The following is an 18545-nucleotide window of genomic DNA, read 5'->3' as shown; positions in this document are numbered from 1 at the left end:
TTCCCCCTGAGATTTTGTTTGGTTTATGTCGAAGCCACCTGTCAGCCTGTAACACCTGCGGAAGAGGCAGCTTCACTGTCATCGTGAAAGACACCTCATCTGTATTTAATGCGCTGCATTAGTCAGAAACACGCATTCCCATCTGGTTATTTTACCTATAAATCACAGGAAATGTATCATGCCATGTTATTTGTTGCCGTCATAATGTCAAATCACATATACTGTGATCTGTGTGACCCCTTGGAGCCATTCGTGTCATAGAACGTCTCAATACAAGTTATCATCCTGAGTCTGATGTGGGCATTAAAAGTACATTAAAGTATGACGAATGCAAAGGAAACATAGCTGCTGTGTGGATTATGTTCTGTGGCAACATCTCTCTGATGCAGGAGGCGCTGCATTTGCTTACTGCGCAAAGGCTTCGACGCCAAAGTCTGAGGTTTGCATCCTGAGTGTCGCGTGTCGTTACGTTTAGGAAACAAAGCCCTTTAAGTCACTTTCTCTAACCTTAACAGACAGCTGTGAGGGCCTCAACATAACCGTGCTTCGGTTGCTACGAGCTGCTATCGTATTCCAAGAGGGGATATTGTGTATTCAATAAGTTGTTAGTGAAAATTTAGCTAATGTGTTCAGTATCAACATATCAACACAGCGACTTGGCCAGTAAGTTAACTCACAACATTTCCTCATTATGTTAATTAAATGAATCTGGGCGGCATTATGTGTCTTTCAAAATGTTTTTTTGCGGTTGCAAATTAGGTTTATAAAAACATTTTTCGAGGAGACATGGTTTGGTCAATGATATCACTTAAAAGCAAACATTCTCATTATAAAAAAAAAAAATCGAATTATTTGTTTCCTTTAGCAAACAAATTCTCTTGAGAACCAAGTTCAGCAAGCATGAAGAAGAGGCGGCTACATCTACGACAGTGGAATCTGTAAAGACCCTCACATACATGTAAATATTGCATCTTAAACATTAATAGCAATTGTAGATTTAAAGTATTTTCTTTCAAGTAAAAATACAATGAAAACAATCAAACCGGATCATTTGATCCCTTCAGATGTGGACAAGTTGCACGAAACATAGAATAAATAAAAACGCTCCTTCTGTTTAAATACACATGTATATTTCAGTGTATTTGCTTCACAGCCCAGACGTGCACACCATGTGGTCGCAGTGTTGTGGCTTTGACTTTGACTCACAACCTTTGTTGCATGTTACCCTCTCGTGTTTGTCCTGTCTCTCATCCCCTTTATTCAGAACAAATTTAATGTCCAATGTCATGTCTCTATTTAGACTAATTTTCTTCTAAACTAAAACTGATTTACTGACTGACTCACTGCATATTTCATTACCAGATCAAAGATGCAGTTTTATGTACTAGAGAAAAACTTTTTTTGTACACTAGTAAAGTATAATAACGTCGAGGACCCCTTTGAGTTCTTTGGATGGCACCAGTAGAGGAACCCCAGAAGTTTCTTTGACAAATCTCCTCATAATATTTTCTCAGCGGATGCTTGCAAAAGCTTTTAATAATTTTCCAGGAAAGACATTTCTGCGAGTCAGAAGCCTTATTGAACTGGGAGTATCCCCTGACGAACTAGCTTTAAAAGTGCAGCATGCCCACATGCCTGAGGTATTACATGCACACCGCTGTTGAACGACAACCTCATGTCTCTGAAACAGGAGTGTTTTTTTTCCCGGCAGTCAGGGTGGCCTAACGGTTAGAAAGAACCCATAAAGGAAAGGTCACAGGTTTGATCTCTGCAGCAGCTATTGGATCCATCTCTGAAGTGCCTTTGAGCAAGACACTAAATCCTGCTGCTCCTTGTAAGTTGATCAGGACAAGAGCACCAGCTAAAAGACTCAAATGACAGAGGTTAGCATGTAGCCTTTACAGTAAAATATTAGTCTAACTCGTGTGTAAAAGTCAAACACACCAAAGTTTCACTGTTTTCATTGTTGTGTTTTTAGATTTTAGATTCAAAATCAATTGTTAAAAGGAAACAGACCCTGAAAATTGATATGTCCTTTAGCCAAGCATACAACTGACTGCTTTTCACGGTTCTCGTGTGAAGACTTCATAACTGTAATGTTGGTTATCTCTATGTTTTCACGTCATAGTCTTTTATCTTTTGTGCAGCTAAACGCTGGAAAATACAGACAGCTGAAATGGTAAAAACAAAAGTTTGCTTTTCTTTAGTTCCAACAGAGATGTCGGTATTGAGAGACAAGGTTTTAATGTGTTTCCCTCCCCACACATTTAGCAATAATGAAATCCCTCTAGTGACTGTCAGGCTTCCACATTAAGCCTGGTTGTAATTCTTATTTAGATGTTTTGCAGCCACAGCCTTTTTACGGGGTTGGACAGAGTAAACTGTGGCCTGCGGTGAAATTAGAACAAGAGAGACATTAAGTAAGGAGATCTCTTATTGGGATCTGAAGCATGCTGCCTCTGTCTGTTTGGGGAGTTCGGTCCTGCTTTGAGAGTCGGCGGTTCTGAGGATGTTGACAGGAAGATTGAGCGAATCTTCTCTTGTATGTTCAGACAACAACTGGACCAAGTACCAACTGTGAGAGCTTGGAGATTGCGCAGCATGTAAAAAAAATAAAGGTTCCAACATGGCGGCTTGTGTCCTTTAATAACCTTCATTGTTCTCACGTTTAGGGGAGCCGTTAAACAAAGCGTGACGCTGCTCTGACGGTGATTTGAACAGTGTTTCTCGGGTGCAGGACAGCAACCAGTCTGCGCTCCATCAAAGAGGAACCTGCTGACTTTTTACAGCCTGCTTTCAAACCTCGTGAAAGTGAGCGTTCAGACAAAATAAAACAACTGGTGGAACTTCACTTTATTCACGGTACAAGCAAGATAATCCTGTCACTAATCCTGTCACTTACACGTAGTAATTTGACCAGCTGTGAGTAGTAGCTTAATAACAACCTGATGTACAACAGTACGCCTACTGTTTTAAAATAAAATGAAACATGTTGTACAAGTGGACACCTTATACTTAGTAAATACAATGAAAATCTCTGCACATATTCTCCTTATCTTACCCAAAAGGTAAGATTTGTCCAGTTCAGTAAGGTCAGTGCAGTTTTCATGTAACATCCATAGTTATGAGGTAGCGTTCACCTGTAATAAACCAACTCAATATACTTTCAAATGGCAAAAAGACTCCAGATTTTGAAATCACTGGGTGCTTTTAGATCGTTCATACAGCAACATAATTTAAAAAAGACTTAAAAAGGCTAAAATGAACTTACAGCAACACCAGAAACAGACCAGAGATGTTCGTAGGAACAGATGCAGCCAGAGATAAAGCAAAGTTAGAGAGCAATACTAGCTACATCTACATAAGAAAGCTGTCTTTCATTGTAAATTGTCCCTTCCTCGTCATTAAAACATAAATCAAAATGACTGGATTGTTAGCAGATTGCACATCTCTGTTACGTGGTACGTCCTCGGTAGCCACCGCTGTGCATCTCCCCGACATTTCAAAAAACAGGAACGGCATTAGATAATGGGAAAAATATGTTTTATAGAGGAGCGAACTCAAAAAACATATAAACAACTCACTGAAGTATGCAGAGTTCAGTGGATTAGAGTCCAAAAAACAATTAGGTGAACGGCCATAAAAGAGTCCGCACGCTCACCGAAAAGAAAAAAAAATAGTATTTTGATCTGAGTTACAGAAACGCTTCATTGCACGCATTTCCTGAGTCTCAAAACTCAGGAAGGCTGCAATTTTTCATTCAAAAGAAACGCCGTCAAGGAAATAACAGAGTGGAAGCTTTGTTGTTCCTCACAGGTGCCGTTTGGACCAGGAATAATCGCCTGTAAAATGTATATCATCAGTGCGTCTAACCAGCAGCCACTAATTACTTAATAGTTAATATGCACTGCGACATGTTTAAGGAAACTTTTTTTTAAATATTTCGACGGTGCGTGAACAGCTAACGAAATAAATGTGTCATCCTGTTAAAAGCGGCAGGTTCAGTCCAGAATCCTCCAGCAACCGAAGCAGGTTATTAAAATGCCAAGCTGCTGTTTCTTTATTGACTGATGAACCTTTATTTAGCCTACAGACACAGACGTAGCCAGCTGCTGACAGACTGCCACTAAACACTTTGTTAGCACACACTCAACTTCACAGATACACGCAGTTGGTGGTTGATTTGGTCATGAGGGTTTGAGGGTGAAGCATTTCCTTTAGTGTAGTGGTATTTCACCAGCAGCCAACCACCGCTATTGGCCACCGGGGCCTGTAGTCCCTCCAGCGTTTCATCCCGTCTGTATGTTCCTGCTCCACGTGTGCCAGTTTGTACTTTGAACATGCAGCAAAGCCAACCCTTTGCACATTTAACATGATAAATCACATCATTTTGATTCAAACCATTGTATGGAAGGCAGGAGGGATTGTGCCTGTTTGATGTAGAAGAGAAATGTTTGAAAATAGAAAAAGAGTCTGCACGCTGAGTTCAATCAGGGGAGAAAGAAAGGGGAAAAAATGTATTTATTTATTTATCATACAAAAGATACTTGTGTAAAGTGACGGGAGACAAAGATGGGGCCTTGACTCCAACACTTTGGTCGAGGAAAGGCAAATACTGTGGTTTCAGTTAGCATTAACAAAGTGCCTAAACGGAATCATGAGAAAACATGGATTTCATGGCTTGGCACATTGTGTATATCGATGAAAATGGATCTTCATCATGAATATAAACGTTACTTCATTTATCATAATGTCATCCATCCTCACCTGAGTCACGGTGAGTCGCTCCAGACAAGCAGGGACGCACAGAAATCCAGCGACGTCTTCCGACTCCTTCGTGCGAGCCCTCAAAGCTCCAAGGCATGCTGGGAAGTGTAGTTTCTTGAGCAAATGTACATCATTACTTTGCACCACTGAAATTAGATTTTTGTTATTACAATAAACAAAGGATCAATAAAGTGACAACCAAAATGATGGATGCAACAACACATATATGATATATATGATATATATACAGATGCACGGGACACGAGCCCCCTCCTCCTGGGTGACCGTCCTGTGTTTGACCCATCCATCCCGTAAACCCTCGACTGCAGTGATTTCAGCTGTTCGGGGGAACAAACCTTCCCAGGGATGGGTCTCCATTCGTGTACAGCTCTGATAAAAAATGAATGGACTTCCTTCCTGTATATACACTGTGCTTCCTCTGTGTGAATGAACAGTAAGAAACCTACAAACCCTTCAGTGTGATTGTAACCATTTCCCTCACAGTGGGGAGATGAATGAAACCAGCAACGGAAGGGGAATTCAAAGGCAAGGTCATGTAGAGTTTGCTTGCAGTTGTGTGTGTGTCTGTGTGTGTGTGTCTGTGTGTGTGAGCATATAAGTGAAACCAATTGAGTTGGTGTTTTTGCGGCTTTAATCCTTGATCAGATAAAGAGCTGCTGTGGAGGTTTGGAATGCGTCCACCATCGAGGTTTGTTTTGGGTGTCCTTTGATGCCGTTTGTGTGGAGTATATTGAAAGTGGATGGCAACTAAAAAATACATTTTTAGCCGTTGCATTGATATAGATAAAAGTAAATAATATAGACTGGCAGGGAGGAGGCCCGCCCAGTGCCCCCACCACAACCTGCTCTGCTTCTTCCCGAAACAAATCAAATCTGTGTTTGATTATGACAACTTGGTGCAGTAACTGTCAGTTGAAGGTTACTTTTAAAAGGTAAAGAATCATCACCAACAGAAGCAAAAAGCAAACAGAAGGAGACACAATAGCTCAGTGTGGCTGCACTCTCACGTGTTATTAGCAAATTAGCAAATAGGGTTAAACTGAGATATATATGGATTTATTAAATCCATACACGTAGTTCTACTGTACACAGTATTCATAGGTGGGCCTCTCAGTGACTAACTTACTGTTTTAGCAACATTTTTATTATTATTATTATTGTGAAGCACTTTGTGACCTTGCTCTGCTCAGTTTATTAGGTACACCTTCCTAAAACTAACGCAGTCCTGGAGTAAAACCGTCTACCATCTTGAGGGTTGTAATGTTTAGGTTTTGTTGAAACTGTTTCAGAGAGGTGGTTATTCATTATTATGGTCATTTCGGATGCTGTAGTCTGTAGTGCTGATGAATTGTATTGTGTTATACTGAGAGGTGTTTCTAGTATTTACTCTACGCTCATTGACATGAATGGGGCGGCATTGTCATGTTGCTTCAATATGTTACTTCACAAGTTTTCTTCATGTCCACTAAATGGCCTCTGTGGCGTTCCAGACACTTGACTGGTGACACCAGCTGAAAATAGGCTTCTCTAATCTGCTTTCTCTATGGTTTGAGATGAGAATCGGATGATTTGAGGTATGAAGGAGACAACAGAGAGTGGGAAGAGAGGACAGCTGATGAAGGGAAGGGTAGAAAGAGAGGAGAAGGAAGGCTGCTCCGTGGAGGACAGAGGGAGGGAGGAAAAGAGCGAGAGCGAGGGGGCTCCACGAGGCCATGACCACAGGGTAAATGTGCAACAGATGCTCAGTGTGTGTGTGTGTGTGTGTGTGAGTGTGAGTTATAGGCTGTTTAGTGGCACCCTGTGGCAACGCGAGTTTATCTGCACATCGTATCTGTGACACCTCGGCTCCTGACTATTCTCCCTGAAGACCAACATCTCTGGTCAAACACAAAAAAACCTGCACACACACACACACACACACAAATTACACATGCACAGTATCTTACATTTTCAACTGAACTCTGAAGTAGGATTTAAAATATTGAAGTTATTATGAGTCATGGACATATAGGCAAAAGTTATATTTGGTAAATTAAAAAATTACAGCTTTTTATTTTTACCACCAGAGTCAGATAAGCACCTGGAAATACATGACATCTGGTCTTGGGTCCTCCCCACCCCCGAGTTCTTCATATCAACACGAAGGTCATTTTCTATCGAGATATGAGCGGCATGCAGCCGCGATAAAAGCCTCCACATGGAGGACTCTGCTGCTCCTCCGCAGTAACTCCGACCTGTGGACAATGAGAGGTAAACTCAGGTCAATCGGTCGGGGGTGGGGCTCTTCTGCTGTGAGCTGTCGAATGTTATTGTACTTTTCAACACAATACAGTACTTTTTGTACAGTATAAGAAGTTTTTGTAAAGTTTCTGCTCGATATATAAAAAAGCAGACCGTTGTTCCAACCTGGGAGTAAAAATGCAGAAGAGCATTTTAATGCTTTAAACCATAAAAAACAAACAGTGTATGAGTGTGGTCAAGGCAAATATATTGGTACTTAATGTAAAATGCATTCAGAATAGGGCTGGTATGGAACACTGAATGCTTCATCAGATTCTCAGATGTTTGTTTACTTATTCTTCAATCAGGTATTCATTGATCTACATTAGAAACTTTTATTTACTTAGTTTAGTTCTGGTGTTAGCACCAGTATGGGAAATTTAGTTAAAGAAAATATTTGTAAGATGTACATGTATTGTACATGTATTTACACCCCAGTGTTCTTCTTTTATCTGTTCGGCACAGGTTCGCTTTGATTGTACCTTTTTTAAAAACTTTAGCCTGATTTACACTCAAACGACGAAGCATATAAAGTTGACGTAATAGCCTCAACATGATAAAGAAACTGACAAAATGAATGTATAAAAATAAAATTGAAATATGAACACATGTGAGCACACACACACACACACACACACACACACACAGTGAAAGAGACACCCCATCTTAGAAAAACTCATCCATCACTCGAACCTTTGAAACGGATACACCCTTGAGAACAGTCGGCTGTGTTTATTTCCCGCCTTGATGTCCAAAGATAAAAGACAAACGTAAGAGAGCTGAAATTGACAGGTGCTCAGTTCTTACTAATGGGCTCTGAAGAGTAATGGCAGGCAATGAAAAGGAATGGGGGCCCCCCTAAAGGCAGGTATATAGGCTGATATAAAGAAGCTTTCTTTATGTTTTACGTGGAAGCAGAGGAGCACACACACACACACACACACACTAATGTCCACGTAGAAAAAAGACGGTAGGCCTGCTCAATCAACTTAGTTAAGAATGAAGAAAATGTTTCATTTGCGTCAACATCTCAGAAACCGACTGACCTACCAGGAGTTTGGCGCTAGTTTACTGAGAATGGTGTGATAGTCAGTAAACAGCAGGGTGCTGAGAACATCTTGATCACAGACATTAGAAGGAAACGGCACGAAACGCTGCAGATAAACAGCAGGTCAGTCAGTTTGAACAAACGCCTCCTCCAATCTGAGCTTTGCTTAGTTTTTCAGACACTTGGATGTTGACATCACATGTTTTTACAAGTGGGCAACTGGCGATCACGGTAACTCCGACATGACATGAACGTTACATAACATAATGGAAACGTTATGATGCTTAAGCAGAACACGCAGGAAGTGTAGTGACAAACCCTGCAGATTTATAACTAACAAAAGAAGAAAAGAGGACGGGCTCCTGCTGTCCTCCTGAGGGATCTCTTATCAACTGAATGTATCTGTTATTGGCCAAAACATGAACGAACTGGTGGTAAAGCGATAGATTCATAATTTCATATTCAGCATTCAATATTATTTAGGCCTTTTCAACAGAATCCAAATGTCCTTTTTGTCAGATTTACGCTTTCCTTTCTTTATCGAGCTGTAACTCGCTGCTTGCGTTAGAAGTGAAGGACTGTTGAGCTCAGCTGTGGTGGCGTGTGGCGCCTTCACTCACCCGGGGCTGGATCCCGGTATGAGCGACGGACTGCTGCACAGGCTGCACGGCCCGGAGGATATTCAGGTGAGCCGAAGGTCACAGATGAGATTTATAAGGGTATACGGCATGACATTTTATTTTCTACATAAAAGTAGAACTTCACACATTTTCTTTTTCTTTTCTAATAACTTTCTAATTTCCTCCTGCGTGTCCTCCCCAATTTTCAGAGTCACCAGCCGCCGCTGCAGCACAGTGACCAGCATAAACTTTAACCCTGTATCCCTGGAACACCGACACTCTCCTCTGTCTTATTCTTATACACATATTTGCTGTGTGATGAAACCAATTGGACACACAGGCAACATTTCAATTTTGGCTATAACTATTTTTCCCTTAAGATGTCCCAAAACATGTATTTAATATCAGCCTCCTGATCTTAGCCCCACAGAGACCTCTGTAATACGGTGGAACAGGATATACACAGTGAATGTGCTGCCGAAGCCTCTGTGGGATGTGAGTGATGCTGTCAAGTCAGCATCAATCAAAACCCCCGAGGAACGTCTCCAGCACCGCGGTGAAGCCACGCCTTAAACAATTCCTGCTGTTCAGAAAGCACAACATATATTCTGCTCAATATTCAGGTGTAGCTCATTTGTTTATTGCATATTTTATGTCCTCGCAGCAATGACACCTGCAAGGTTTGGGGTCTCCTACAAAGAAAACCACAACTTAAAGGAAAAGTCAGCTTTTTTCATACCTGGGTCTTGTTTTTCATCATTCCTCCTGCTTAACCAACTTTGACTAACCATATTTACCATGATATGATATGATATGATAAGGTTTTTACCTCTAAAAAGGTGGTTTTAGACAACACGGTTGCACTGGAGATTGTTTACAACCTGTTTGATTGTCTGACCGCTTGTGTTCCTGTGGAGCCCTATTGGATTATGTGTTGCAACAATGCTACCACATTCCCAGATCTCAGCCATTAACTTCATAAAGTGGTAAAAGTACAATGTTATCATAATAGTAATAATAACCGTAACTAGACCAAAACAAAAAAAAAAAAGATGTAAAAACATGGAATTTTCCATAAAAGTCATGCTGTCATGGCACTGAAGGGTGCTTTGGTTAACAGCATCCACTGAATGCCACGTTTAGTACCTGCGTACCAAACTACAAACCAGTGTAGCAGCCATCCATTCATTATCCAAGGGGACCAATAAAAGCGTTATTTATTTTTTGGTTAGAGATGCATGGAACAAATCAGTGACTCAGTTTGTGCTGGATGGGAAGCGGAGCTCCCATGGAGTCTCCCAACCTAGATTCCTCTTGTGTCGACAAAACAAGCTTGACTCAATCATCTCAGTGGGAAATAAAGGGGCATCACGCAACATTCTCCACACAGGTTTCATGACAAGAGCGAGCGAGGAACAAAGAAATCGCACGCTGTTCTGAGGTCGGAAGAAATAAACAAGCTTGATGTAATCATTTTAGCAGCAGGAGCGCTGCTGCCTGCAGATTTTCCTTTGCTTAAGGGTGCACAGACTCAACACTTGCAGCCACTGCAGACATCCAACTATCATGCATTTATACAGCAGCAAGCAGCCCAGCCTGAAATTTATTAGATATTTCAAAGCGAAATGATTAGGCTGATTAGTTTTTGCGTCGTAGCACATAATGTAATATAAGAAATCCAAGAAGGTGCTTTTTATTGGGATCATGGCTACAACAGAGCCATGAGTCAAACGAGGATCCAAGTGAAAGCTAATGATTTCAAAGGATTTGTTTCTGAAACTTAACATGTAATTTATCATAGAAATCGCCATAACACGTCTGGGGGTTTGCTTGATGGAGTTATTGATCAAATACCAATAAGTGATGACTTTCACAGCCTGCGCTCCTGCCTGTTCTCTACTTTTTAGAAACAGTTTTTGAGCGTTTTATGCTCTTATTTGATGGCTGACAGCAGAGAGATGAAGAGATGAGATGACAGGAAGTCATCCTGTTCCTCCGGGCAGAAACGTACAGGGTACATTACGGTTCATGGTTTGCATTTTAACCCCTTGGCCATCAATGCACCCCACCTCTCTTCTTTGTAGCAGCAACGAGCAGTATTATACTGCATAAATACTGCACATACCATGATGTGGTAGACGTTCACCGCTCTCATTAGATGGCTTACCCCTCTGCAACAGCTACTCCAGCTAGCGAGCGTTCTCACTGGGATACTATCAATACATGTAATACAGTGCAACCTTATGCACTTATGTCGCGAACAAGCGAGCAGACTTTATTTTCCCTTTCGAACATAAATCAGATGAAATTCTCACGTTGAAATGAAAATATCACAGATTTACGTTTGAGACAAAGGAATGACTCAGGCCTTATACCTGCAGACAACCTGCCCACCATGTTATTTACTTCACGTAAATGTACTTACTTTACCAGTCAGTAGAGCGGGTGTGACGATATACGCAGTGAGTAGTTTGATCAGAGATGCCTTCAACCCCATAATTACCATAACCCACGACTTGCTGTTTTGCATTGGTCCATCCTTTTCTAGTAGCCGTGAAATTAGCGCCCCATCGTTCTGGTCTAAGCACTCCTCGGTGTGCATGCTGTCAGCTGGTACCCATGTGTTTTATGAATGCCATGACACTCGATGAGGGTTACAACAGGGATGTGGTCGGACACAAGGCGCCGCAGAGAAAGACCTCCTGATATCGTGTAGCATTTATACTAAAAACTTTCTTAACACAAAAAGTTGACTAAGTTCATTTGTGAGTGTTCGATGCTGCAGCTGGACCTGTTCGATCACAGGTGCACCATATGTTGCTGGTTTGAATAGTTGCAGTATAAATCTGTTCGACTCAACTCCCTTAAACACACACAGCTTCAAAACATGCATTCTTTACCGCCGCTCGCTGCCGTCCTCCTTTTCTCCATGACTGTCTCTCACTTCCTGTTTCTCAGCCTCCTCTGTTCTCTCTTTATCTCTGGCTTTTTCCCCAATCAATAACGTTCTTCCCTTCTCATTGGTTATGTGACATGTTTTTCTTGGATCCTTCGGGTGTTTATTACCAGGATTTCCACTTGGACTCGATCATGATTTTAATCATTTTTGCATTTGGTGAACGAGTTTCCTGTAACTTCTCTGTGCAAAGCTATTTCTGATGTGATCTGGATGACGGTGCCTGAAATGGGGAGTATTTTCTTATTCTTGTTACAAAGTGGTATGACAACTGCATACCTGTGGAGCTCCACACCGTGTACTGAAACAATTTGTGGTTCATTACTGATTAGCAGTGTTGCTCGCCCTGCACTTTCCCAGCCAATAACATGCCGTGTCTAAAGAACATATCTCGGTATATTTGACCACGATTCAGACGGATCATGAGGACGGCTTGTTTAAAAGGGACATTTTCATCGCGTCAGAAAGTTTGAATTAGAATCAGAATCAGAAATACTTTATTGATCCCCGGGGGGGGGGGGGTTTACAGTACTGGTGCTCCCATTCAAGATTAGAAAGCAGCATAAATTTAGAAATAAAAGTACGTACAAAATATAAAAATAAGAAATAGAGAATAGAAAATATACATATTTATAATAATACACACATTTGTGATGCAGTGAAGAGAAATGGATCATCATCTTTTAAAATAATTATGGTTTAGATCCTGTGTTTTCTATTGGTTACATTACTTGAAATCTTTACAATAAATGTTTTTATGCCCAACGTGGAAAACAAAAGTTACTGAAATGGTGTCCTACTTTAAGAGAACCCTTTAATATTCAAACCTGATATTACTGTTCAGACAAAATACATCTACTTAACTACCTCACATCATGTAAGCACTGCTAACTATACTGATCTGCTTTGTTTGGGTGAGGTGAACAGGTTTTTAGACCTCGAATTGTTGATCTAATTATCTAAAGCTAATGGCACTGAACCGTGATGAAGCCGTTCATTGTTGTTCAGAGTAGCTCTACAAAAAACACTGTTTGGGTAATATGAGTCACCGCATGAGCAGTTTAGATGATTGTGTTTACAACTTGTCTCTGAACCCTAATGACGCTCTAATGACGCTCTAATGACGCTCTAATGACGCTGACGCATGTCGCCAGCTTTAATACTGGCAACATAGAATAAGAATAATGAGACCGGACAGAAGCATCACGGACATTTATCGATATGAAAGTGTTTGACTTTGATATCAACTTCCTTATTCAAATTCAAGAAGGGAGGCACACACACACACACACACACACACACACACACACACACACACACACACACACACACACACCCAATGGCGCAGGTTAAAATGCCACTCATAAAAGCAGAAGATTAAAACCAGCATCAACATGAGAACAGAAGACAGCTGGAGAACTAACTACTGGGCAACAAGTGGTGGTATTACACACACACACACACACACACACACACACACACGTTTACATCATATCCATGATTACACACATAGGCATGCATTCAAAGCCACACACACTCAATGACTGTGTGTGTGTGTGTGTGTGTGTAAAGAGGATCCAGATGTCCGTGCAGGTCAGCGAGGCCTGCAATGAAGATCTGTGTGTTTGTGTGTTCATCTGTTTGTGTATGAAGGTGTGTGTGAGAGAGAAACACGTCTTGTGGAAGTGAATGAGCTCTGTATTTCATTGTTTCTGCGTCCATGGAAACCACAGCGATACGCCTCATAGTTCAGAGATAACGGATGATGAAATTAATCCGTGGAGAAACGCTGAATGTCCCTAAACTGATCTTATGATCTTCGTCTACACACACACACACACACATTCATTTTACGCCCTTAAAGTATCATCAGCGTTCTTGCATGTTGTAGCCTGTTTAGAAACCGTTAGCGGACAGAATTTCCTGGAGTTGTGTAATCCATCACATTTTGTTTTTAATTTGCATCATCATTATGAGGTAATGCAGGACAGACTTTTCAAATCAATCTGCATTTGCCCTGCAATACCATATAAAGACAAAAAATGAAAGCTTCCTTGACTTATTGTGGTAAGACCTTCTGTGTTGCTTCATGTCAGTTTTGACAGGAGACACGGGAGGAGACGCAGATGAATACAGTCATAATGGGAAGTCGCCTCCTGTGAATCAATAATCATCAGTTGTCGTTTGAAAGACAGAAGACGACACATTTAACAGATCTTGTCTTTTGTGAGCACTTTGTTAGTCACAAATGTGTTTTGTCTGTTCAATAAAATTGAAACCCACATGACTTCATTACATGGTAAGACGTCTTCCTCATCCGCAGTATTCAAGGAGTTACACTCCAAAATGCCAAACTCCTCTGACGGTAAAACGCTGCCACCTGTAATTTGCCAGGATTTCAGAACCACTCGTCAAATCAGAGTCCAAATATTTTCAAGTAAAAACGTTAAACTTTAATAATAACTGACTCATAATTGCAACCATGATTCACTGTATGGCAACCAACATCTTCAAAAGCAGGTGCACATTTTTCCAATTGATGAATAACTCGTATCAGAATTCCACAGATGAAGCATGAAGTATTCGCTTGAGGATGCCGCCCCCTGTTGCTCAATGATGGGAGGTGCATGTTGACGCCTTCATAATTACAGCTCTTATTCTTCAGTATTACATAAGGCCTGAACATATTATTAAGACTAACTTTTTGACCCACGTTGACCTAATTCATTCATAGCTCCTAAACCTAAGCTCACGCTAAACTCTGAACCAAGTCTAAACCCTCAAACAGCCCATTGAAGAAGTGAAGCCAAAGAAACAAAAACAAAAACAAAACACTTTTACCATGCTTGACATAAACATCTCCATAAGTTCATAGAAACATTATTATGTTTGTTTATATTATTTTTCTCTGTTCGTTTCGTGTTTGACGAGAACAGCAGATGAATGCCTCGAAGTAAAAGCACCACAGACTCCGTCGTGTTCTGCAAACCTGTTGGTTATTTCGTTTATTGAAGGTAAAGGTGTCCAGCAGATGGCAGTGTTGTTTGCACATTTCTCCAGTCCCAACATTAAGCCTCATTACCTCTTCCTGCTCACATATGACCTCAGTTTAAATCAGTTAATGTAGTTCATGTTCACAATATTACATTTTCAAACGTAGAACCAGCTGTGGCTCCGGTGTTCTTGCTCTTTAACAAATAATAAGCTCATCGTTGCTTGCTGTTCTATTGAAGAACATGCTCCTAAATTGATTAATTAAGCAAAATGTAAATGATACAACTGAAGTCAGCCTGTTGTCACATATTTGCAGATACCTTGAAATTATCTTTGGGTTGAATTCCAGGCTAACATGTTAAAATGTCAGATGTAGCTGCGCCCTGTAGCGCTGGTGTAACTACCTGGGACAAAGTCATCAGTCCAAGGTTTGCTCACTCCGAGGACATATATGAGGGGGACTTTAATGAATATTAATGAGAAGTGACACTCACACATCTCTGATCCAGGATCTGTGGCTGGTAGAGTTTGATTTGAAGACAAGGCGTGTAAACCTGTGGGTTTTATATAGTATGAACGTTGAATCAGTTGTCTTGCACTTTTAAAGCTGGAGTGTTCACAAGTTCACACAACGCTGATTGAGTCTGTATGTCTCAGTATACGCAGTTTTTAAATCTGGTGTTTGTGGCGACGTTCCTGCGCTGGTGCACCAGTAGTGATGCGTTTCACGTCAACCAGCAATGATTGGTTTGCAGAGGAAGCTCAAAATGCTTGATCATCATGTGATTCACGCAGACTTCAGATGGTTTCTACGGAAAAACCTGTCTGCGTACGCCAGAAGAGGGAGACAGGAGTTCTGCACTCCAGCTTTAAGTAGAAGTTTGATGGAAGGAGTCTTCATATATCTTCATCTACTGTATACTGCACTTTACAAGAGGAAAAAAATCCCACCATTCCTCATCACCTGACCTGACTCGCCCATCTGCACACCTGTTTCCACTTTCCCCATCAGCCTCGCAGCACTGGCCCAGTTCTATTCATTCCCTGCCAGGTCGTCTATTGTGCTTCTGTCTTGGCCTTTCAGCATTTCTGTCACTGCCTGCCTGTAGTCTACCTGACCCCTGCCTGCCTTTTTGGACTTCTGCTCCCCAGCGTAACCCTTTAAGGATTAAAGTTCGCCTGTTTTTCTCTGCCTGCCTGGTTTTGACTTTTGTCCCTGACTACGAGTAAACGTGAACTTTTCCTTTTCTCCTGTTGGTCTCTGAGTAGTGCTTCTGGGTTCAGGCCTGTTTCCACTAATATACATACAGTATCACTCACATTAGAGTATGCAGCACATGTATTTACCACAGTGAATGTACACTATGGTGCTCACCTTTTGCAGTTATTAGAGCATCTTTCCCCCTACAGATGCCCCTGGCCTCAAACAACTACCAGTGAAAATCAGAAAGAACCTGCTCCAATATCAGCAACACCAGCCTTCATTGTAGGCAGCATCAAATAAAATCCCCTGACTGTCTGGGTCAAAAAGGCAAAGACTCTTGTTAGGACAAATCAAGTGGAGTCCTCTGACTGGCTGTGAAAATCTGGACGGGCAAATAAAGTGAGAAACATTCCTCTCTGTCGAAAACTACCAGCTGCCAACGAGCAAGTCACTTAACCCTGAGCTGCTGGAGTGGAGCTGCTCATTGGCCTGCAGTTGTACTGGGCAACTCCCAGGTGTCGATATGTGTAACTGAAAAATGTGAAGTGGGGTTCTGAGAAGAAAAAAGAAAACATTTGGATGTGTTTTTCTGGATAAAGGAAAGTGAAAATCTGTAATTCTACGCGCCTTGCTCATTGGCATCCTAAGGTTCTTAGACACACAAACACACGTTATGTACGCTGTTTAAATATCCTGCTGTTATACCACGGCCACAGAAGTGTGAATATATAGATAACTGCACAGCTGGTACGAATAAGTGGAGTAATCTTCAGCAAGCTGTGCAGTTATCAAAAACAAATGAACACTGGTGAGTATACAGGGAAGTGTTTGTGAAGTTGTACCTGTTGTCTCTTCAGTTTCTACGTTTGTTTTCACTGACACATTTTTATCTGTACTATAGTTTACCGTGCAGTCACTAATGGTCCATCTGTCCGTGTCCTTTAATCACACACACACACAGTGTATATAGTTCGTCTGCAAACTCCAGTGGAGGTGTGAGCATTAATCGCCTCCTCCGCCTCTTCATAAGAGGCTTATTAACCTGCCGATGACACAGCTCCTCTCTGTCCCAGGCAGAAATATCCAAATCTGGGTCAAAAAAACATCTGGATGATGAGACGTCACACAGGCTTGTTATTCCTTCTTTATTTAGCCTCGTCTGACAGCCCGTTCTGTTCTGTGGCACGTTTTTGTATGTTTCTTTTGTCCTTTCTGGGAATGACAGACATTCACTTGACGGCCTGATGTTACGCTGAAATGTACCGTTATGTACAATGTGTGTAAACTATGCTACCAATCCAGCATCAAATGTCGGACAGGCAAAGTTAACATCTAGCTGCTACAGATGTTTTTCTCAGGAGTTGGTGGAGACCAAAACAGAGACAGGGTATGTGGATATTGAACTTAACTGTAAACACTGACAATAATACGTCAGGTTCTGCCACCAAGTGGCCAAAAAAGAGTTAATGCAGCTTTAAGAGTTTAATTAAAAAATAAATATAGCTGCAGTAGAGTGATCTGCTTTCACACGTCTTTACAAGAAGAGTGGCCCCTGTGGTAAATCTATTGGCATGCCTCAGGTTAGTCGCTGCACTTACACGTAGCTGTTCAATACATTTATCATACGCGTCAAAATGGTGGATATCACATTTTGGAGTGAAACCGTCCAACTGTTGAACATGAACAAACACACAAAGGCACATAACACACTGAACTGTGGACTGTGGCTTTCATTGTGCCAAAACACAGACCCAAACAAGTCCAGAGAAAGCAGCTGACAGGGTTTCGAGAAAGTGTTCAGCTCCCCAGAGTGGCAGCAGAATGGACTTCTCTATCTTCAAACCAACAGAGAAATATATATAAAAAAAAAGGGGTTTTGAGAATGTTTTCCTGACTGATAAGCAGTTTTGCCAAAAATGGTGATTGAATTGTTTTGTAGCCCACAAGGACAACGACAGACAAATGAACAGACGGACCCAAAGGAAAAGAGACACAGACACACAAGGACAAGAAGAAAGAGACATACAGACAGAGACAGAGAGGAGGGAGGCAGGACGAGACAAGATGCTACAGGAGCCATGAAATGGTTTGATGTGTTTCTGCACTGATAACGTCAAAGAGACTTGATTTGAAAGTTTAAAAGTAGGCGTGACAAAAATTATGAAATGGACATTGATCCTTTACTTAGTGAGGATCAGTCGTTTTCATCCCAATGATCTGCTCGTGATGTTGGTGAGTTGATACTAATCACATTATCTATAAAGAACACTTGAAAAGCAGTCAATATGCATTCAGACCATGTGACAAACATGAACGTGAAACTATGCTATGCTACTATAATCTACGTCTGCACCGCAGATCTTGGGGAAAGATTCAACTGCTCCTTCAACCTCTGACTGAGGAAGAAGAGCTGTGTGTGTGTGTGTGTGTGTGTGTGTGTGTGTGTGTGTGTGTGCACATTTCGTTGCCTGACTGAACTAAACTTCCATCTGCCAGAATCTACGCAAAGAACCGGCTCTCTAGACTTAGTAAGGACATGTTTTATAAAGTTGCTGGTAGTGCCTCCTGCAAGTTTTTTTTACTAATAATTTCCATGTCTTCACTCAATTTCATCTAGTCCAAAATATGCTGGTGCTGTAACATGTCACAACATTT

Source organism: Enoplosus armatus, chromosome 3, assembly GCF_043641665.1.
Source record: "Enoplosus armatus isolate fEnoArm2 chromosome 3, fEnoArm2.hap1, whole genome shotgun sequence".
NCBI lineage: Eukaryota > Metazoa > Chordata > Actinopteri > Centrarchiformes > Enoplosidae > Enoplosus > Enoplosus armatus.
This window is presented reverse-complemented; position numbering follows the sequence as displayed.